General features: G+C 41.1%; 1 protein-coding gene across 1 annotated transcript in view; it reads right to left on the reverse strand.

Moving 5' to 3' along the window:
- Positions 1-12,555, reverse strand: part of LOC104367775 (contactin-3) — a 112,763-nt gene extending 100,208 nt beyond the window's left edge. Inside the window, exon 1 of the mRNA XM_042799671.1 lies at positions 12,439-12,555. The gene's annotated coding sequence lies outside the window, so the exon portion shown is untranslated. The remainder of the gene's footprint in view (positions 1-12,438) is intronic.
- Positions 12,556-23,024: the final 10,469 nt, after the last annotated feature.

Here is a 23,024-nt window from a genome sequence, read left to right on the forward strand (position 1 = left end):
ATATGCAACTACTTCAGTAATTGTATTTGATTCCATGAATCTTTTGCCAGTTCTCTGTAAAGCTTCATTGCTTTTTCCACTATAATTTCAGCAGAACTTTTAGAAGAGGAAAGATGCAAGACAAACAATAAGAGGAATAGCACTGTGTGAGAAGGCAGACCCTCAGAAGCAGGCGAAGAGGAGGAAAATAACTCCTGTTTACATTAACTTAGCTACTTCTGGGACAAAAGCTTAGTGGAGAGTAGGAAAATAGACAAACAAGTAAATGCTCAAGAATGGGTGAAGTGTTACACATGAGCAGCTGCTGCCCTTTATCTTGCCAAGAAGAAAACAGACATTTGAGTGCACTTCCATTGCAGCTGAGTACTGATGGTGGCAGAGCTCATCAGGGCTGCATGCAGCGGCACCGGGCTCCACGGCTTCTGCAGGCTTCAGCACTGCTCTAAGTACAGGTCTGGGTAGACTGGCACCCAACCCCAACAGAAGAAAAAAGGTTTTCAGCATGAATTTAGCCAGCCACCTTCTACCAATTTTTCTACTGGTTTTAACAGAGAGCCATTTGGTCAAGTAAACTTTTCTTTCAGTATTAATGACAAGATCTTTAGTCCACAACAAGAAAACATATTTTCTCTTGTGTACAAGGTCCGGTATACAAATAGAAGCTATTTATACACCACTAATGACACGCACACAAACCTAACGAGTACCTAGAATATATCTGTAGAATCAGTGTCTTTATCCAGAGGAGGTACACATTGCTAAAAATGTATGCTTAATTGCTTAAACAAATGCGAGGGACTGCACAGTTGAAGACCTCACATGAAGGACTACAGACCTTAGGAACTCAAGTTCTGGTTTTCCCGCACAAGACTTCATCACTTTGAAATTCAAGGGTTCAGTTACATGGATGCTTCTTCAGCAGCAGGGCTGATTTAGCCCGTGCCCTCGCCTACTCATTCACCCCTTAGGTGATGCCAGCACAGCCATCTGTCAGACCCACAATGAACAAAGTCAGAGATCTGATGCAAGCTAAATTAAAGGGTTATTAAGGGGATAGGTGACTTGATCCTCTGTATGTCTCACTTAACTCAAGGATTATAGCGCAGAAACAGCCAAGTTACTTAGGCATCTCTAAGTTTTCTACTCACCATCCCAAAAGTCTTTCAAACCTAGAAGGGATTAAACAATTTACTTTAATTACCTCTATTCTTAAACATATTCCCTTTCTGGCTGCTAAATTAGTTTTGTTTATCCTCCTTCTCTTCTGCAAGCTTTAGCTTTACTTTTTATCCTGTAAACCAATAACTGCATATAAAGGAGACTCAAAAATTGGTCTTGCACATCGCTTGCAAGGGGTAAAAACTACAAGACACGGTAGCAAATCTGATTTTCCACCACAACTCCACCTGAACTAATGAATTCTGCAAATTTTTAGGCAAAACTCTCATTACTACTGTAAAATCTTCCCCCTCCCCTTTTTAATATGGCAGAATCATCTGCAACCTCCTGACTTCAGCTTGCTTCAGAATGTAATGGAAAGAGTAAGAAAAATCCTAAAGATAAAATTTGAGAACTAGAAACTGATTCACTAAAAGCCCGGTATTATCGATATGGCTGATAAACATAAAACCACTCTCTGTTAAAGTTGTTTTAGTTTGTCTGGTTTAAAATCAGGTTACAGAACAGATAAACCAAAGAAATCAATTCAATTAAAGCGAAGAATCAACCGCTTCTCCATTTTAAAGTTGTCAGGCTTTATAAGAAAAAATATATAAAAGGAAAGAAATAAAAATCCCAGCAGATAATTCAGCAGCAAGGCTCAGCATCATGTTGTACCTCTCCACTGGAGAAAACCCCAAACCCTCCCTGGCCACCATCCTCACCACCTCCTCCTCCACCTTTAGGGAAGTGTGAATGTCCTGCCAGGTGAGTAGATCTGTCCAGCCAGAGGGTAAAAGGCTCTTGGACAAGAAGATAGGAGAGAGTCAGTACTAAAATGAAGTTATGCAGTGGTCCCTGTTCTACCTACAGATACCAACTCATAATCAAGAGACTAATTAACACACCATTCTCTCCTCTGTTCCCCTGGAAGGCAGGGTGGGTGGAGAGTTGCAGAGAACCTCAGGAATTTACAACACCCCAACTGCCACTATCATCAGCACTTTCCTTCACATCTCCAAGTCTCTCCATCTGCAGAGATAAAATAACAACGCGAAGAGCTCTTTGCAAAGTTTGTGAGATATGTGTGAGTTCTTTTTAAAAGAAGAAGGGTTAAAATTCAGTCATCATTGTAGGAGATCTCAATGTGTTTGAAGTAATCTGCCATAAGTAGCATCACACAGACCACAAGACAAACATTTACCAAGCCTACACACCCATTTTGCACATTGTCAACATTTCTGCATATTTCAGTACTCAATGTTGAAAGGGATTCTAAGTATTTAGTTTTTCATATTTGCTCATTTGCATAATCTTTTAAGCATTCATTTCATTAATAAACACAGTGACACAGATTTCTCCCCCATTTCCATTCACTGGTGCTCACTCCCACTCCAGCAGTCATGCTCAACTTACTACTGAGGATCCCATTTTTATGGAATAGCAATGTTACCCTAATCACACCCCAAACTTAGAGCAGTAGGCAGTCATCCTCTCCACTCAAAGCATATCTACCTGAAGAGCTGGACTGGGATACTTTGCAAATTGACCTCCTGAAGATCCCAAAGTATCTGACTCATCACCTTTAACTTTTAATGTTTTCCAGTTACAAAAACTAAAGATGTTGGGTACAGAAGAAAATGCAAGGAATGACACAATCAAGTACAAAGATAATACTCTGCATAACTTTTAGCAGAGCTTCAACAAAATTTAACCTTTTATCTATCAGTTAATCTACACATTAGTTACTAAGGCAAGTATTTCTGCTCATGAACGGGGGAGCAAACACGAGGGGAAAAAAAAAAAATCAAATTAGGAGCTTGTTTTAACTTAGGTCTTGATTCCCTTTCTTCTGCTGTAAGTTGATCGACTTACTACCACCAGCCTTCAATGGGGCTTCCACTACAGCTTCTGGAGATATTACTCAGCATCATTTGCCATTGATTTAAACCACTATATGCAGTGTCCAGTTCCTAAGATCTGGACATAGGAAAGAATGTTTGGAAAATATAATCTGATATTAATATTCACCTACTGGCTTGATCTGTGGTCTTGAGGACAGCTTAAATTTCCCGTGTGTTGTGACCTCAGCCTCACTGGAGAGAGTTACATGAAAGCACTCAGAACCCCTCAATAAGTTGCACCCATTACTCTCTACAAGCCATTATGCTAACAGATGATTCAATTCACATATTTATATGCACCCTCATACAAAAGAGTACAAATCCTATCCTTTCCACCTAGACTATCCAAAGCAGCTACTCACTTTCATACATTTATCTGCACAGTCAAAAAACACACTAGATTTATTTAGTCAACACAAGAGAAAACTAGGACAGATGGAAAGAAAGGAGTTGGAGCCAGCACTAGTGGGTAACAAATGCCAGTCTATGTACAAAAACATTAGGAGTTTTCCTAAAAAGCTGGATGCAGACCTGAATGGACCAGAAGCCAGTACCAATGTTCAAAACTAGGGCTTACTTAACAGGTGACTTCCACAGGTGGCAAGGCTACTCTCTTCTTGTGACTTCAATCAATCAGTGTTTAAATACATCCCCCTGTGACAGAGCACAAATGTTTTCAACACAAGTGTTTTCAATTGCCTTTTAATAATTAAGACAATATATTCTTAAATCCCAAGGTTAAAAGGAAACTACGGATATCATTAGCAGTTCCACTCTATGGCCCAACGAAGTGAAACTTAAATTCAGTACAGAACAACGTGACTGAGAAACTGTTAGTGCTTAATAAGTTCACATATGTTTCAAGGGCACATTATTATAAATGCTTGCCCTTGTAATTCAAAATGAGAACAGTAGCCTACCAATTATTCAGGCATATACTCCACTGTAAAAAAAAAAATTTAAAACTACAACAAAAAGAACTCCACACCATAAAAATTAAAAGGCTGATTCCAGCATGAACTCAGTTCTGCTCCTCCCCTGCAGTCTCACTTCCACACAAGCAGATCTGAGCACACAGCTTGAAATGGGACATCCCACCCATGCTGGGTCAGCAACAGGCTATTTTTACATCATTTTGGATGTTGAGAGCAGTTGAAAGGCTGTGATGAAGGGCAGCCTTCATTGGAACAGCCTCCTTTCTGTGACCAAGCCCTTGATTCAGCCTTCTCACCAGCCACGGTTGGCAGCAGAAGAAATGAAGAGCACCAGCTGTGCCAATTCACTTCTGGCTTCTCTGCAACTATCACCTCCTTGAGCATTCAAAGTGACCAAATTTTAGAGAGAGTAGCCAAAGCATTGTTGGAACAAAGTCCTGTTCTAGTACCTCAAAAAATGCCAGTAGTTAATATAGTAGACCTCTTTAATTAAGGTATTTAAGAAAGTTCTATTTTCTGCTAGGTAAGCAACAATAACAGACTGTACAATGCGATTTAATTGCTTTATAGCAAGAGAGAAATGCTCCTATTACAGCCCCGAGATCCTGCCCCACCTGCAGCAGTAAGGTTTCCTCCTGGCATCACTGCTAAGCTTCTACTCCAGTGCTCAAACTACATCACAGCCCAAAGAAAACCTCCTCACCAGCCAACCACAAGCTTCCAAACAGAAACATATGGTCAAGGTAGACAACCACTGCCAACAGGAGTTAGGGAAGATCCTTACTCAACACAGCTCTCCCATAACTGTGGAAATGCCAGAAAAAATCCTTCAAGCCTGCATTATTTCAATAATTACCAATATAATCATTACTCTACACTACTCATGCCATTACATTTATAAATCCTGCTGTTTTAAAACTGTGTATCGATTGCAGCAATTATTTAGAATTATTAAAAAAAACCCACCCTCTGGTCTGTTTTACTGCAAAGAACAATGCAATTTCCTGCAACAGAATATTTAACTACAGACAGAAAACTCAGCACAACAACCTGAAAGATAAATATATTTTTCCTTAATGCTTTTGAAGAACCGAGTTAATGTTCACCACTATTTTTCACAGCATTTGGATGCTCAGATTTCAAATAATAAAGGTAAGAACATAGGGTCTTCTACTAATCCTAGTAACAGAAGGGAAAGACTCAAAGTTCATGCACATACAACAGTGTATATGCTAATAGCTCTTGATCATTACACTAATTTTTTTAGAGCATTTGTTGCACTTCTTAAAAAAAAAATCTGATGTTATTATTTAATTGTCCAAAAGCATGTTCCCAGAGCATAATGCACTTCAGCAGGAAAGAGGTACTGTTGGTCAAGCAGTAACCTAGCAGAAATGCTATCAACCTGTACTCTGTTTTATAAATTACCCTAGTAAAGCATACATGCATATACAGCCTTTTCTTCTCATTGCCATTTACAACCTACATCAATACACTTGGCCAAGATGTTAAATAACCCAGGATGCTGAAGAGAGCTTTCCTCCCACTCATAACCTCAGCTTTGCACACACAACAACTTGTACAACACTTACAGCAGCAAGCACCAAGAGTTAGCATTTAAATAAATTAAAAAAAAGTCATCCCAGTAAATGCTGACATTTTAGTCATGAGGTTTTGAGGTAAAAACTGCACATGATCCTGTGCATGTACGTTCCACCAACACACAATCTCACCACCCAGAAGAGTGTTACTGTCTTTCACCTACAAGATGAGGACCACCAAGAGTTTACTACCTGCTCCAGCATTTAATAAGCATCAAGCATACCCTGATGCTTGTCCCCTCCTCCGTGAGGGCACCAGTAAATGGTCGGGTGGTAGCAAAGACAGACTCTGTTTTTATGGTTTTAGAAACAGACTGTCCTCAACCAGCAGGACAGATGCACATCCAGGCCACTGCAATAAGCCTTAAGAAGCCAGGAGGAAATCAAAACATTTAATTATAAATCAGGAAAATTAAATGATGGTTTCTGTATCAACCATGTGAGTCCGATTTCTTAGTTTCTCCATGTAAAATGTCTCCACAATAATATGCCATTAAAACAGTATTTTTCATCTCGTACATCTTACTGGGAATGCTAAGAGACAAGAACTTCAACAAATGGAGCATCTTCAAATGCGGAGATGCATGATTCTTCTGTAAATGAACTGTGAAAATCAGTATGCTTGCAAGCTAAACAAAATTTATCATTTACTGACCCGTTCTGGATTGGATTAGACGGGATTGCTCCTTATGTAGTCAAGTAGCGCAATACACTGAAAATTATTGTCCTGACCTCTGTACAAGCAAAAGGGATGTTGGTCATGCTTTACATTAAGTCAGATTGTGGAAAACCAGTTGATTTTCCCTACCAATTTACTCCAAAGAGAGGTTTACAGCTACAAACAGCTGTAATTTATTATATTTTAAATTTCATAAGAGACCTAAATATGTTGAGCGATAATACTCTTCAGAGTTGTCAAGGCCTACTGAACTGAAACACACTCCCCAAATTACAAACATGGTACTGTGATTTCAGCAGTGCTAGAGAAATAGTATGGCATTTTTTAAAAAATGAATCGGTACACAAAAAACAGGAATAGGGAGAAAAGCGTTTTTTAAAACAATTAATGCCAGGGTGGCTCAATTACTGCTTGGATTAAAATGCAGATGGTGAAGTAACCTAGATTTAACCATAAATTTTCAATGAAGCTCAAACTACTGTTTTAAAATTACAGTAAAATTAAAGATTTCTCATTTCTCCATTATAACTGAATGTACAAGTGTGTCTTTCCTCAACCATACATTTCAAATCCAAAGAAACAGCATATAGTAATAGATCTACAGTAACAGATATAAAACCTGTCCATACCCAATGGCTCTGGTGTTTCTTGCACTGTGTCCACCGCACCTCACCCGAACAGAAGAGGTCTTCACTCCAGAGCATCCCTGGCACTGCACTACACAAGTGACTCGCTGTGCTCAACAAAATGCTTTAATAAGTTTTCTTCATTTAACCACTATATGGAGAGACTAAGTTGTAACAGCTGGACCTATTTAAGCATTCTGGACTCTTTGCTGCAAATAAGCTGCAATCAGGAAAACAGAGAGACACCTGCCACCACCAGACACACACCTGAGCAGAGGTGCAGCACGGAGCCTTGCTCCACCCTGAGCTGTTGGAATTGCTGCCTCATACGCTGCACAGAGGCCCCCAGGGTGACAGGGAGGCTGGTGGCACTGTCTTGTAAGTCAGATTTCACAAGCTCCTTCATGCTCACACTTACTAACTCCTTGTCATCATAATTCATGTTTCCCCTTCAATCTGCAGGTTGGAAATTTAAATAATATGCACTGTATTACAGAGCCCCTCATGCATGCCCTCTGCCCATCACTGCAGCACACCAGAAGGAACAAGCCTTTAAATGAAAACAACTTCCACTGTATCTTTACATTGTTGCTTAACTCACCTGTATATGTATACAATTCAAGTCATACTAGCACTGCACAGTAAATGATTTTATGTTGAGCGACCATTTTGAGGTTTTCTAGGCTTGTTTCTTTTGGGAGGTCGGGGAGGGGGGACGACGTGACACAACAGACAGACTTTGTTTTTTGTTTGAGGTTGTGGGATTTTGATTTTGGGGTGTGTTTTTGTTTTTTTTTTTTTTTCTTCTTCTTTTTGTGGTTGTTGGTTTGGTTTGTTTTTGTTTTGGTTTTTTTTTTTTTTTTTTTTTTTTTTTTGTTGGTGGGGGTGTTTGTGTTTTGTGGGGTTTTCTTGTTTGTCTCTTTGTTTCTGTTTCTTCCCCTTTAGTGTTTGGGTTCAGCTACAAGACTTCCAGACACAAGAAACAAAGCAGATAACAGGTCAGGGGAAAAAAAAAAGGCAATTCAGTCCACTGTTACATTTCAAAAGCATGCTCTTCATTACCATAAATATTAGCCTGACTCTCTGGAATTAGTCTCTCCGACAACAACTTATTTATTTCCAATATTTAAAGAAAAAAAGAAGTCTAACCTATTGCTGTCAAAGTACCTCAGAGCAAACCAGTTAGAAGAAATACTTGCCGGAGTTTGGTGCACTGGGGTGCGAGCTAGCAGTACAACTCTCTCATGGAAAAACCCTGAGGTTTACTCTTGTATTTCCCAACACCCAATAACTAACTCATCAATAAGAACCTTTCAGACAAGTCTGGTCATCTCTGGTTTTCTCTTCCTATTATCTGAAGCACTTGTTCAAAAGCCTTTCACAGCCCATGTTGCTGTGTCTCATTTTCTGGGGCCCACCATATAGGTAGCCCCACAGTACATATTTTAAATGCTTCATGAGTCAGTCAAACACTGCAAACACAGACCAAGTTTCTCAATGCACATGAATCAGTACCTGTAAACAGGTAAACACTCATCATTTTACACAGACCTGCAGCCTTTATCTAATCCTTTCCTATGTTAAGGCACATTACAAGCTATCACTGATGATTCTTTAATTTTCTTCCTCTAATGCATTATCCTACATCACATGCTGCAACATGTGGATATTCCAATCTACATTGCAAAGTTAAGGCTAAGACTCTAAATAGCTTCACTAAATTAAAGGTGGAGATGTTAACATAAGAGAAGACTGCATCTCCATCAACTTCATGTTTCTGTGTTTTAATTGTTTTTAATTGGGATAATCACTGACTGATCTTTCCCTGGTTTTGCTAAAAAAAAAGCTGCCTCTAAGGGAAACTTAAGCTGTAGAGCTGAAAAGCAAAACACCACCACCTCCCCCCCCCCAAAAAAAAAAAAAAAAAAAAGCCTTGGATAAGGACTTGCTGTCACTGCAGATACATTTTGTTAAGGATAGCAGCCACAGAACAACCATTTCAGAGCATGAGCATCAAGGCACATCTTCTGCTCCTCCATTTCCAAAGACAGTTTATGGGGCACATTCAGTTTTGAAGACAAAAAACAGTAAGTTGTGACTTCTTTAAACAACAGCTGATTTCAAAGCATCTTGCCATTTAATCCATCTTGACATCGCTCATGTGCATGGCCTTAAGCAACGCATCCATCACAGAAGTCCCCTGAATAAGTGTCACTTGTAACTTTAGTAGTGTTCAACTTTAGTCACTCAAGATGCATTCATTAGCCTTGTGTTCACTAGTCTCCAAACGTGACCTAGAATATTACATATTTGATATCAGAACAAGACAGACCTAGCTGCGAAAGTCAGCACCAAGGATGAAAACTACAGAAAAAGTAACTTTACAGATGAACAGACTTCATATTTTCATTGCATCTTCTAGTAAATCAAGTCCCACCTTCTATATATTTCTCAAGTCATGTAAAGTCATCTTTATACTCAGGAAGGATACTCACCACCAGCCATAGTCATGCCTCATCACTAATAACTTCTTCCCTCTCTCTACAGGCTCGCTGGCTCCTCAGACAGCAGCAGCACACCACCGTGCCTTTCACTGTTTCAAAGGCATGAAAAATCTTGTTTGCAGATTGCAGTTAATCTGTGTCTTTCAGTATCGAAGCAAACCCTGATAATCACTTACACTCATATAAAACCATTGGATTATGTCACTTGTAAGAATCAGTCTCTTCCACAAAAAAAAAGTAAAAAGATTGAATCTATTTGCAGAAATTTCCCATTACAATACCACAAGAACATCAAGATGTGGCACAAAATGAAAAGACAGTGACTCTTGCTCAAAAAAAAAACAAACAAAAACACAAACCAAAAGCCACCCAAAACCATCCCTCCCTACACAAGTGGTTGGAAACATTTACTTGTGGGCGGAAACTCCAATACAAACATTATGGAAAAGTAACACGAAAATATGGCACTGCTACGTAGCTACAGTGACTTGCTCTTTAGGAATTCAAAGAAGCAGCTGTTTTGGTAGGTCCGTAACTCACGTCCATAAATTCCCAAGCCCAGGGATTTGCAGAGCATGCAGCCAACTGGATACACACACGGATTTCTGTGCAAGACCCTAACTAAGGTCACCAGCACGGGAGCTGAATGACTGCCAGAGCTACAGGAGTTGCGTGCAGAACCAGAGCTTGCCACCGCTCCGCAGCAGCTCTGAAGCCCGTGGGCTTTCTCACAAAGTCTATGACGTCCCTTAAAATAATAAGCACTAAGTCGCAAATGAATTAGGCAACCCCTACCTGATGTTCTATTCATTAAGAAACCATCCGCAAAACCAGTTTTGGAGAAATCCCCTAGCAAATGCCAGTGCCAACTTGAAGATCCTCTGCTCTGACAACAGGGACCTGAGTGGCACCTCCTACTGCTTTGCATATACAGAAAACACCAACAGTTGCAGCTCAAAGCCTGTAGTTCATTCCCAGTGCAAGGCAATGCTACGAGTAATACAGAGAAGAAGTAAAAATACTATAAAGCCTGTAGGAACCCTGATGAGCAAGGGAAGTGCCTGTGTGGCTGGACAGGGAGCTCACAGCTCAGGGAAGAAGCGCAGGGCATCAACATGCCTTTAAATTGCAGCCCCAACAAGTCAGCAGCATTTTTAGCAAGAGTTACCCACCTTCACTAAACCATTCTCCTCAAATGCTTTCACAAATTCATTTGCCAGATTAGTGCGGGAAGTCTCTTGCATAATAAACAACTTTCTGGAATAATTCCACATGGAGTAGCAATACACTTTCAATACTTAAAAGTCAGTTCAGCATTTCCATTACTAATTTTAATAGTTCGTTCATAACTCTCCATATACATTAAAAAAAAATACATCACTGAACAAACCTGGCATGCAGCTTAAGATATCGTTCAAGTTTTTCTTGCAAAATACCACAGTCAACAGTTCGGAGAGTTTGCTTGTCCTTCGTAAGGTTTTGAATATTTTTTCACTCATAATTAAAACACTGATATTATCTCCCCTGATGAAAACAAGCACTTTGAGGACTGCTAAAAAAATCAGTATGCTAGTAATTTTGTGTGTGTGTCAATGTCATCAGAAAGGTAATCATGACTACCCAGCGAGCACCCAAAGCTACTGCTGGATCATTTCACACCAGAAATGCACTGATCTCCCCTCCCATGCATACAACAAAATGGTGCTTGGATTGAGGTTAATCGCAGCCAGGCACCATCCCTGATTGGCAACAAGGTCACACGGTGATACTGGGGACAGGAGCAGCTCATATGGATCACAAATAAAAATCAAAAAGTTCCAAAAGAGAAGGCAAATCACTAGTTAAAGAATGAACACCGAAGCAGACAAAACCTGCAGAGAGGCTACTGCAGAGAGCTACAGGAACAGAGGGAGAGCAGAGTCGTGAGCTGTGTCGTGCCACGTTACTGCCGACGACACCGAGAGACACCCCCGAAACTTCGTCTCTAGCTCAACCTTTTCCCCCCATATCTGATGGGAAAGTTCTGGTTTTGTCAGAATTCAGTGGAAACTGAACGGTCCCGAAAGGCACACGGAAAGAGCAAAATGATTATTCAAGAGGAAAAAGGCAAAGCTTTCCAAAAAGCCTTCACTGGAGTGGTGCAGGGTTTGGGGTTTTTTGAACGAACACGCTGGCATTCCCACCGACACCAGAGAGAGGAGGAAAAGCTCATATACTCGCGTTGTCGAATTACGAGACAATTATTAGTACTTAATTAAAAGCAAAGCCAAAGAAGCACAGCTTTATAACTTGAGTAACTCCAGACTCACTTAAAACAATTTTCGGGGGGGAGGGGGAGGGACGCATGCAAACATTCAGATTTTCGGTAGTTTTTAGGCAGCGATGAGGCCGAGCAGACAGACCCCAGCAGCGCCCAGCCCCGCACCCCCCGGGCGCTCCCCTACCCCCCTCACAGCGGCTGGGGGAACCGCAGACGTTTTGGGGAGCGCTTGCAACGGCGGAGGAGATGCTTTAGGAGGCGGGGAAAAGTCGCGCAGCGGCTCCCCACCCGCGCCCGCAGGAAAGCGAGGTGCTAATGCAATTAGTAGAAAAATCAATCAGGCGAAGAGCAGCCCGGTGCGTTTGCACCGGTGCTGCAGGAGCACGTACCAAGTGCCCGTACCGCACCTCACCTGGAGAAGCCTTATTTCTCTGTAGATGCCTTCAGCGAGCCAGCACCTCGACCCCCGCTGTTATTTCCCCACACACACACACACACACACAAACCAGGCGGGGACCCCTCCCGCGGCGTTTAAAATAACGCCCGACGGCTGCGAGCCCAGCCGGAGCCGCTTCTTCGCGGCCCCCCACTCGCCGCCAACCCACTCAGCGGCCCCACGCGTGGCGGCGGCCGCGGCTCCCAACCGCCCGGGCGGGCTGAGGGCAAGCCGGGCGCGCGCGGGAGGCGGGAAACCCTCCTTCCCCCCCCCCCCCCTCAGCCACCACCCCGCCGGGGCACCGCCGCCCAACTTTCTTGCCTGAAGTTGCCCACCTTCAAAGGCGAGTCGCTCCTTCCCCGGCTCCCCGCCGTAATCCCGCCGCTTCTCCGCGGCGCCCGGCGCCTCTTCTGGAGCGGCGAGCGCCGCGCTTCAGGCGGCGGGGCGGGGCGGGCACGGCCCGGCCTCCCGCCCACCCGGGGCCCGGCCCAGCCTAACTAAGCCGCCGCGCCGTGCCGGTCCCGGGGGGCGGGGGGGGGGGCGGGCGGAGAAGGCGGCCGAAGCTTCCCTCAGAGCCCGGGGAGGCGCCGCTGCAAATCACTCCGGAGCGGCGTGAACTCCGGTTAAGGGCAAGAGGGGGGAAAGCGGGTAAAATATGCTCCTGCGGCGAGGGGGGGGTCCGTGGTGGGCTGCCCCTTCCTCCTCAGCCCTGTGCGAGCCTGGTGTTGTGCGAAGAAAGTTGACACCTAAGAGCTTAAATAAAAACTCCATCAAATTTCTGGGCTGCGAGCCCAGGGAAAGAATCAGGTTCGCGTCGGTCTCTGTGCTGGAGCCGGATGGAGATTTTATTGAATCTGGCTCCAGCTGATCACAGTATTATGGCTGTGTTGCTGTAATTAAGGCTGAGCGGAATTCCTATAAGTCCATTTCTTTAGCAGGTTATATAACAAATAGTAATAAGTTTCCTGAAACCTTTATTATCTGTCAGGATCCCAAAGCACAGCGGCGTGTACGTTATAATAAAGTGCAACATTAGTCTACTCTGCTTCACCAGTTAGACAAGGGATGGATTTGGTTTTTTGGCCACGGGGAAGCTGTTGATGGCAAGAGAAGGGAAGGACTCGGCGACTGTCTGGTGATGCATGGCTCTCCGGGCATTGGGGGGAAGGACAAGATGAAAACAGTTTGCTTTTCAACAAGTAAGATTTAAGTCGATGGCCACCTCTGTTTCCCTTCCCGTCTATTTTTGTGATTATTTATCAAAATGTGCTGCTGGCTGGGACACGGTGACATCTCCTCAGGGGATAGTAGAAACTTGACACAGCATCTGTTGACCCAGAGTTAGTGTAGGAGCCTTGACCTGAAGAGACAACTTTACTTTTCTATGCATGTGTGAGTCTGTAATTAAGGGATGTCCAGCACTGAAACATAGTCACTTCTGTAATGGAACGTGGCACTGGTCTGAGGAGGGGATGTCAAAAAATAAATTATCTCAAAAAACGAAGATGCATTTTTAATTGGCAGAGTGCGATCACATAGGACTCATAGAGATGATAGCATAACTGAGATTTAATGAGTTACTGTTCATGAGCTGAGCACCGAGATTCATACAAATACGGTTCAGCTCAGCTTTGGCACGGAGCAGGCGCACGCACTCAGCCTGTTCCTGTAGCTCAGCTGATGTATTACGGCATGGCAACCGCATCACATCTCTAAAACTCCACTTTGGGATTTTGCCTAGAAGATAGTGCTAAGTTTTTGTTATTACCACACTAAGTCTTTACAGCAGATTTTAGCACAGGTGGGGGCATGGTGGCTGTGGACACCTCGGCGGGGCATTCCCTGGGCACAGACCCAGGATCAAAGCCTGAAATGCAGATGTGGCTTCCTCAGAGGTCTGCTGTTCACGTATTCACTACACCCGATTCACTTGGGCTTATGTGAGCTGACAAGGTCATGGACCTGTGGCATAGTTCTCCATTTGGAAATATTAGCTTTAGCTGTGCAAGACCAGCATGAGAAGGATAGCCTGTACTTTTATGCTTGACCGACCACAGGAGCTGTTAAACTTTTGAAAATGCATTCTGCAGCTTTCCTTCCCTGATGTCCTTTGTCACCTCCAGCCTGGCCCCACATTTTGGCTACTTTGGCTAAGTAATATTTATTTTTTCATTTTAGTTAAGTCAAAGACTTCGAATTCCTATCATAGGTATCAAGTTGCACCATGTAAAAGATGTTGTTTTTTTTTTTTTTTTGTCGGAGATGCACTTTATGAGATTACGAGGTCTAAAAGATGACTCTAATCTTTGAGATGACAAGTAAAAAGAGAGCAAAACACTTTCCCTCGCTTATTCTATAGTGACCCCGGCATGTAGAAATAGTGCTTTTGTAAGTGCTTTTCCTGTATTCATTTCTGAAAACACAGTCAATGTTCAGTATCACCGTAGACTTACTGAAGATAATCAATTTGTGGATGGTAAATTCTCTGAGGCTAGGTGGTATGTTTTCACACAGTACCTGATACTGTGATGCCCTTCTGCCGTCTGGGGCTTCTGGACGAACTGTAATATACATGTTCAGTAATAACAACTTAATTGCAAGTCTCACGCTACTTCCAGCTTAGTGATTTTTTTTCATTTCCACTTGTCATTCAGACATCACTGTCGACATGTCTCAGAAATTATATGAGAAGAACGGAGATGCTTCTACTCTAATGTTGTCTAATTAATGCTTCATAAGGATTAAAGTGGAAAAAAACCCACTAATTTATGAGCATGGGTGAAAGCAGGTAAATGAGTATGATATTTAAACTTCACAATTAATAAATAATTTAGTTGGAAGACCCAACTTAACCCTGTCCATCCTGATGCCAGCTGGTGTGGATGCAAACTATCAGCTGAGCGCTTGCTCCCAGTAACTACACCTTCCTCGCTGCTCTCTGCTGACTGCCCTGACTGCCAGAGTTGCTGTGTCTGCTTTCAAGTAATATTTGTCTTGCCGTGTTCACATTTTCAGTGTATGTATAGCCTATATAACTGTTTTGTGCACTGCTGTTGTCACCATCTGCTTTGACAAACCTTGATTTTTCAATTTTTAAATGGGAGTTTGGCCACCAGTAACAAGTAGACGCAGATCCACCATAATTTCTCCAGAAAAATCAATCATTGCTTGTCTCCTAGATGCTTTAGATTCCAAAGACTTTCTCTTACCACTGGCAGAAACACCTCAAGCTTAAATTGAACTTGTTTTGCAAAAGGCCTCTAGGATGTTGTCAAAATGGGATATAGCCAGTGGGACTCGATGGACCATTAGTCTGGTCTTACCACTGACAATCACTGCTATTAGTTTCTTTGGAGGTAGATAAATCAATTCATTTAATCTGAAACAGCCACTAGACAGTAGGCTATTAAAAATTAAACAGTTGAAAATTTAGTTTTCTTTATATGTGCAAGGGTTATAGTAGCCCACCTTTTCCAGTCACACTTTCAGGCATAATAGTGGCAATGATGAAAATATATGGACAAAATGTATGATGTTTGGATGCCATTACATGAGTAGAAAATCTACTTTTTACAGTAATACTTATGGAAATCTAGTTTAAAGATAAGTGTTTAATGCAAATTTAAGCTTTCTTATTTTTAAGACATGCTTCTCTCCTGAAGCCAACATTGGTATCAACTTATCTGAGGCCTTGATCTGCAGCTACGGTTAATAGATTATGCATTTCTTTCAAGTCCGAGGTCAACTGTGGTAACTAGATGGTATTTTGAATATGTGTATCACAAGATAGCACGCCAGTTCTTCAAAGCACAGGGAGACTCCCTATCGTGGCAGTGTCAGGGGATAAGCTGCCTTCACTCTTGTGCTTGGTGCACAGTCACCTCACACCGCTGATGTTCTCAATGCTGACGCCGATATCAGACATTCTCCTCATGTCCATGGCCATCTGTATTTTGCCACCATTTTATATAATCCTGCTCTCCGTAGGCCTAGGAGGCATTATGTTAAAAAGGATTGCGTTTTTAGAAGCATCCAGCAACAGTCTAGTCCAATTTTCACTGAAGTCAATGATAACACTTCTGTTGGCATCAAATGCAATCAATTAAATCACCAGCATCTTAAAATTTCCATTTCATTGTCTCCATGAGCTCCTGCTCGTGCTAATAAATGGAGAGTGTAACTGGTGTTTGGAGCAGCAAGAGGGAAGGGCCGGGAGGGGGAGGCTAATGAGAGGCCCTGTCTGTATTAAGGAAATTAATTATGTGACTGGATTAAACTGCAGCACCGAAAGCCTCACTTTGCCCTGACACAGACTACATGCATTAAATGTTTACGCCTCTGTAATGACCACACCAGTGTTGTTATATGGATGCAAATTTCCTTAATGCAGGCAGGACCTAGCTCAGACCACAGTGACTAATACAAAACCGATGAAGGAAAGTGAATTATGTGCAATTGTACTGGAGAGTATGATACAGGAAATAAAATGATAATAAGAAGGTTAAGCGCCCAGTGAGTGCAAACTGATATACAATATCTTGAAATCACAGGGAGACAAAATTAAAATGGTGAAATTATTTCACATATAGGTAGATGGAGGCATAAAAGCAATCTTTAACTCTGGGAGGGAGGACAGAAAGAGAGCATGATATTTTCAGATGTACAGCCTTTCACCTACCAGAAATTAATAAGTGATTGAAGGCTAATTCCAATAAACAAGCATTTTTAGTTTTGATTTTATTTTGTTGTGGGTTTTTTTTTGGCTCTGCTTTTGTGTGTCATTGAAATATTTGTGTATTAATAGATACTCATTTTAATAGCATTACAGTAATCTGAACATCTGCAGCTACTAGGCATTAAAACATGATTACTTCACTATATATCAAGTTATTTTCGCAGTACTTCTGCCTGATTTTGTCATATCTATTAAAATGCAATGGATCGGCTCTTATCATTACCTATTAACTGGCAACCTTGAGCTGGTGTTAAGCAGAAACAAGCCTGATGCCTGAAGGCCTGGCTAGCAATTCAGCAGAAGGCAAAGACATTTTATGGCTGTCTTGAAAGCTAAATGACGGGCTGCGTAACTTTCCTAATCAAATAGAATTAAGCACAAAATTATATTCCCACCACCCCTGCCACCCTTTGTTCAAACAAACTCTCTGATGTGCTGTTCAACAGTTTACTAAATATAGAACATTTCCTAGATCGGAGGTTTTAATTCTACCAAAAACTTGGCTTAGTTTATTAGAGAAATGAGGTATTTGTTTAGAGTACTGAGGAGCTCTCACATGACATGAGGATGAGAAATGACTCCTCTCTGGGGCTCAGACTGACTTTTGAAGAGGTGAACCCCCGAAGGATAAATGCATCCAAAGCATGACTGTGAGTTTGCTGTTAAGGGTTAGAAGACAGAAACCAAAGCGTAGACAGACACTGCCAATAAAGGTGAGGTGAGTAAATTTTTGACCAGCAAAGAAATACTCCTTACAAGCACTCTGAAATGTGATCCCCGTCACTATTATGCTGAGGAGGAGTGGAGGAAACAACAGGCTACTCCTCATTCCCTTTTTCTTAGCGTGACTGATTTTTTCAGCTACACAAAAGAACTTGAAAGAATTTATATTTTTGAAGTTATTTCTATAATGATACAATATTTGTTTCCAAGTGTGATGCTGGTTTTAGTCATCTCCAAAGCTTTCAGTTCTAGCTGGGAAATTGAGGGCAGTCATGACACGCATCAGGAACTGTCTTCATCACATCAGCCATCAGCTAGAATTTCTTACGCAGCACCCTCCATGCATCCATGGAGTGGTGCTCCAGCGACACAGTTTTGTATGTAGAACTTCAAAAATCATCTGACATTTTAAATTTCAATATGATGGAGTAGGGTCTGGTTTTAATATCATGCAGTTTCATTCATGAGTTAACTCAGACATCCTGAACCGTTTCTGAGGGGAAAAAAAAAAGGTAAGTGCCTTTAATCCTAAACTTTGTCAGCACGATCAGATGCATCCAGATGAAACAATGAGCATAAATAACACTGACCTATGAAGAAGCAAAAGGAAAAACAGCATACCTGAAAGATAAACAAGACAAAAAAGTACCCCAGGAGCTTCAATTTGGTGAAGTATTCCATCCAATATTTATGTTTGTCTCTATGAAAACATATCATACTATTTCTGTCTAGGTTAATAATACTTTGCTAAATCAAGTACTAATAATTCTGAGATCTGTAAATACCCTGATAGGAAAACTCTGCATCACAAATACAAATGACATTGTGCAAATGTACTTTGAACAGAAACAATAAGGCAAACAGTATGTCAGTGACCTCCAACCAAAATGTTATTGCATCTCAACATGAGGGCAGTTGTGGACCTTAACATATTGAAAGCAACTTTTAAAATCTTTAGAGAATTCTAAATTAAAAAGGAAGAGTCTGGGAGCGTTAAAGTTGTAATATTATTGACTGCAAATCCCTCCCTCCAAATTGTGGGGATTCTGGCGGAAATCCTTAAGGATGGCATTGCCATCCAACTAACACACCTCCAAATACAAATGGAAGTCACACTCTTTAATCAGCATACAAGTATATCTTTTTTTCAAATTATCAGTTGCTTTAGCTTCAACGATTTAAAGTTTTATTAGTTTCAAATGAAAGGTTCTATATGTGAATGTTAATAGTAAAAAGGACTGTGGCTTGGATGTAAGCCATTATGTTTGTTGAAGGAGAAGGTCCTGCCACTCCTGCAGGGCACGTGGGATTTTATGGCTTGAATCTAAAGGAATGATTCTTATAAAATTGGACAAGATCCTCCCTGTAATCAGAGAGCTGCTTTCAGATACAGAGAGACCAGTGCCATAGTCCATGACGCTCTGAATCAAACCATTTCTTGACTGTTCCTTCATCTTTCCAGCTGGTCCCCATTTCCCCAGGTCTGTAGGGAGCTGGTAGAGGAGGACGCTCTGCTGATCTTGAGAAGCTAGAGGACTGACTACCCCGCTGCTTAAGGCGCTCACTGTACTGGTAAAAAACATTTCCAGGAGAGAAGAGATGCCCAGACAGCTGTTTCTCACTGTTTTCAAGCTAACATTTGGAAAGTCATTGTAGCTCTATCTTGTAAAGACATCTGAAGATTGAGGGAATTAGGAGATGTTGGAACTCGCATTTATTAAGGATGCTATTGCTAACTCTAATTTACCCTGCTGCTCAATTAGCTACACAGAATATTGTAAGAGTAACTGCATGCACTAGAAATCTGCTCTTCATCTGCAGCACATCACCGCAAAAATGAGTGACAAGGGAAAAAGGATCATTTTTAAATTGTGAAGGGAAAAGGTTCACAGACTCAAAAATTACTTTGAAAAGTTTGCACACTCCCTGCTAAAGGTAGCTCTTTTCTAGTACATGCATTACTTGCTCTCCATCTATATATTACTCTTTTTACCTCTTCTAAGCTCACTGCAGAGCCATGGTACTCTGGCTCGGTTCCTGGCATCTTGCTGAATGATTCAGCCAGAACCTTCCTTAGGATGGTTTGGTGGGATCTTGATACTTTTAGCTATGTTGATCCTTATTGTGACCTTATCACAAACAACGATTCTATCCATGGCTGGCAGTTTCCCTCATTCTTCAATAATTTTGTCGAAGTTTTTTGACAGCAATGTGCTGGTTGGCTAGAAGATAACATCTTTAACTTCAGGGTTAGAATAAATCCAATATTAGGTTTTCTACACACTGAAGTCTTGCACATGGCTATCTTCAAAAATTTACAGATGTTGGTCAGAAAGTAGAAGAAAATAAGTTACTGTTTCTTCTGTATTTTGTTAAACTTTGTCCTACTGGATACTCTGTCTGTTAATTAAGATTTCCTTTACAGTTTCAGGTAAGCTATTGAATTGAGGATTTTTCAAAGCCTTGACAGAAATAAACACTGAATGAAACTATCATAAGGGATGCATGACAAGTAGAACTGTTGTTTTATCATTTTCAAGCCCATGGTTTATACTGAGTCCTCTCTCATTCCCATTACATAAATGTCAGATGGAATAATACAATGACAAATTACCCTAAGATTTGGTTTCCCAGTGCAGTTTACATAAAGTTTACCAAGTTTATATATAAATTTTTAATAAAAAACCCCAAGCCTCCCAATCTCTATTATTTAAAAGCAGCTAATTAATGTTTTTAGGTTTTACATTAGTATTGGTTTTATTTTAATAAAATAAATATGCAATACCATCTCTTTATCTTTTGTTCCTATTGCCCAAAACATTGCTTTCTGATAGTGAACTGTACAGAAACACTCAAACACTCTTGCAATTCTAGAATGCAAAATCATTTAAATAGTCTTCTCTTTGCTATTAGCAGTTCCTGAACAATGCAGTTAAACTCCACAAATGTTCATTATTGGAAATAGATGTATACTGGGTTTTCCCTACAAATTTTTAAATTGCCATTATTATGGTGTGCTGTGTATGAAATGAATGTGATTTAAACAGTTGTGCCCTCTACTGGCATAAAGGAAATAATGAAAAAAGATAAAGAAATACCTTATTTCCAGATATATCAAAACAGAGCGCCAAAATCAACTTTTTGTTGGGCTTCTTTTTTTTGTAGTATGCTTTAGCCACCTTTGAAGGCTAGATTATTTTCAACATTAAATCTTAGCACATTAATTGCTTAAAGATTTATTTTTTTTTAATAAAAAAGTACCATTTACAGTTAAGGCAACATAAAATGGCCTTGCCTTAGCTAAACGTGGTGGTGTGGATGGTATGGTAGCACAGTTAAGAATAACTTTATTTTTATGAGACTTTTCAGGAGCTATACCATCAGCTAGAGAGTATGAGAACAAAGCTGTATGACAAAATCCCTTACAAAGTTCATAAAAACTTTGGAGCATTCAACAATTTAAAAGAAAGTCTGTAGGAGTTGATGCATAATGTGAAGTAGAATATAGAATTTCATATAATACAGGAGAATTAAGACCTCACACTCTGCTGAAATGCTTCTAGCCAATCCTTCACCTTCCATTAAAAAGAAAGCTTATAATTTTCTGTCCTATCCCCCACTATTGAAGTTGTCAACTGGCATTACACTTGAATAACAAAGAAACAAAAACATACCCTTTGGTAAGAAACTTGCATACTGCAACTTCCTAGTGTGGGCAGGATTAGTCATGGATGCTAATTGAAATACTAATTGACATATTTATACCATCATAAAAAATCCATTCAACACAGTGGCAATAATGTTCTTATCTAAAAGAGCTGTAGCATCCACATGGAGAACAGTGACAAACTGAAAGTCAGCCTCACACTTTTCTTTTAGCCCAGTAAGAATATTTCAGGTTCCTCGTTTTTCACCTTTTATAAAATGTAGTAGCTATGGACTACAGATTAAATGAATACCAGACTACAGTGATCAGAGCAGAATAAAAATAGCTACCTTCCATAAAACTTAATAATCAGCAGGGGAAGGGGCCAACATACTCTTGCCTCTTCCTTTGGATCCAACGTTGTCTCTATGTAGTAGAAAGGGAGTTTATTTACCAGCAGAAGCAAAATCATTAATCACAGAATTAAGTTATAATATACCCTATAACTGGCTTTATTCATAAATAACTGAATTGGGAAATGAAGTAGGTACAAATAGCATGGGGTCAGCCTTTTAGAAATCTCAGTCCACTGTTAAGTGCTCCACTGCCAGAGAAAACTGCGCCACCAAAATGTGCTGTAATCACACATGAAAGCAAAGGATAGACTCTTGTGCTTACAACACAATTCTTTCTGCCAACTTCTCTGTACAGAACTGTGTTATAAAAAAAGTAAATATTAGTATCTCAGGCATGACTACTTCTTTGAATTGCTGTGTGTTTCAAACATATTTAGCTTTATTGCAAAATCTTTCTTTTTTGGACCAAAAAAAAAAAAAAATCCTTTAATATTCCAGGTTCAAAATCTACTATGTATCTTTGTTGGATCAGTGGAAAGCAGAATATTTTTTCCATGTATCACATAATTATCTTAGAGACAAAACCCAGTTCCATTGCCATGGAGTTCAAATGTGCTCGAAGGGAAAGATTCAGCAGTATGGGTGAGCAAAGCAAAGGAGAATGGCCCAGAGGAGAAAACAGGAGGACTAGGCAGAAGGAAACAAAATCAGAGAGTCAGATAAAGGGATTTTAAATGGGAGGGATGGAAGAAGGGAAAACTACAACATGCATCTGATACCCACAAACTCTCCCCCTAAACTCATGCAAGGTGGATGGGAACACTGCAGGTAGACAACTTTATTATGTTTTTCATTAAACTACAGGGGAAGTTTTAAGTGAAGTCAAAAAAAGGAGAAGGGGATAAAACAGGAACGGGAGGCACAGAAAACTGCTGTGGCTGTGCAGTGAAAAACCCAGCAAGCCCATGTTCAGAAAAAGGTATAGAAGAGGGAGAGGTGGTGAAAAGGGGTGTCTGTTCAAACGCCACAAATGGTTGGCAGCTGCCAGGTCTAATGTGCTCTGTGCTGCCCGCGAAGTGGCAGCTTGGACCACCAGTCATCTCCTGGGCACTCACAGTGAACACTGCCATGACACAGCATTAAGCACAAGAAAAGTGAATTAGACTCTGAGAGCCAGGCTCTGTCATTGCTCAGGCTGCTGCATAAAACCATCGGGACCACAAGCAATGCCAGCCAACTCCTGGGCAGCAGGGATGCCCTGCCTGCCCCAGCACGGGGCTCTCCTACGCTGAGGAGAGCAGGGGATGATGCCAGCCTGGCTGTGACCTTCTCTACCCCTGGGAACCCCAAATACTCCCCATCTGCAGGCAGCTTTTGTGGCCAGGTTCATTCCTTGCTCTTGTAATGAGCTACATGGGCCAGTACAGACTTAGCGGGCTCCGGCTTATTAATTGGTTACAA

This window comes from Tyto alba, unplaced genomic scaffold (assembly GCF_018691265.1).
Source record: "Tyto alba isolate M040663 unplaced genomic scaffold, T.alba_DEE_v4.0 Super-Scaffold_3, whole genome shotgun sequence".
Classification (NCBI taxonomy): domain Eukaryota; kingdom Metazoa; phylum Chordata; class Aves; order Strigiformes; family Tytonidae; genus Tyto; species Tyto alba.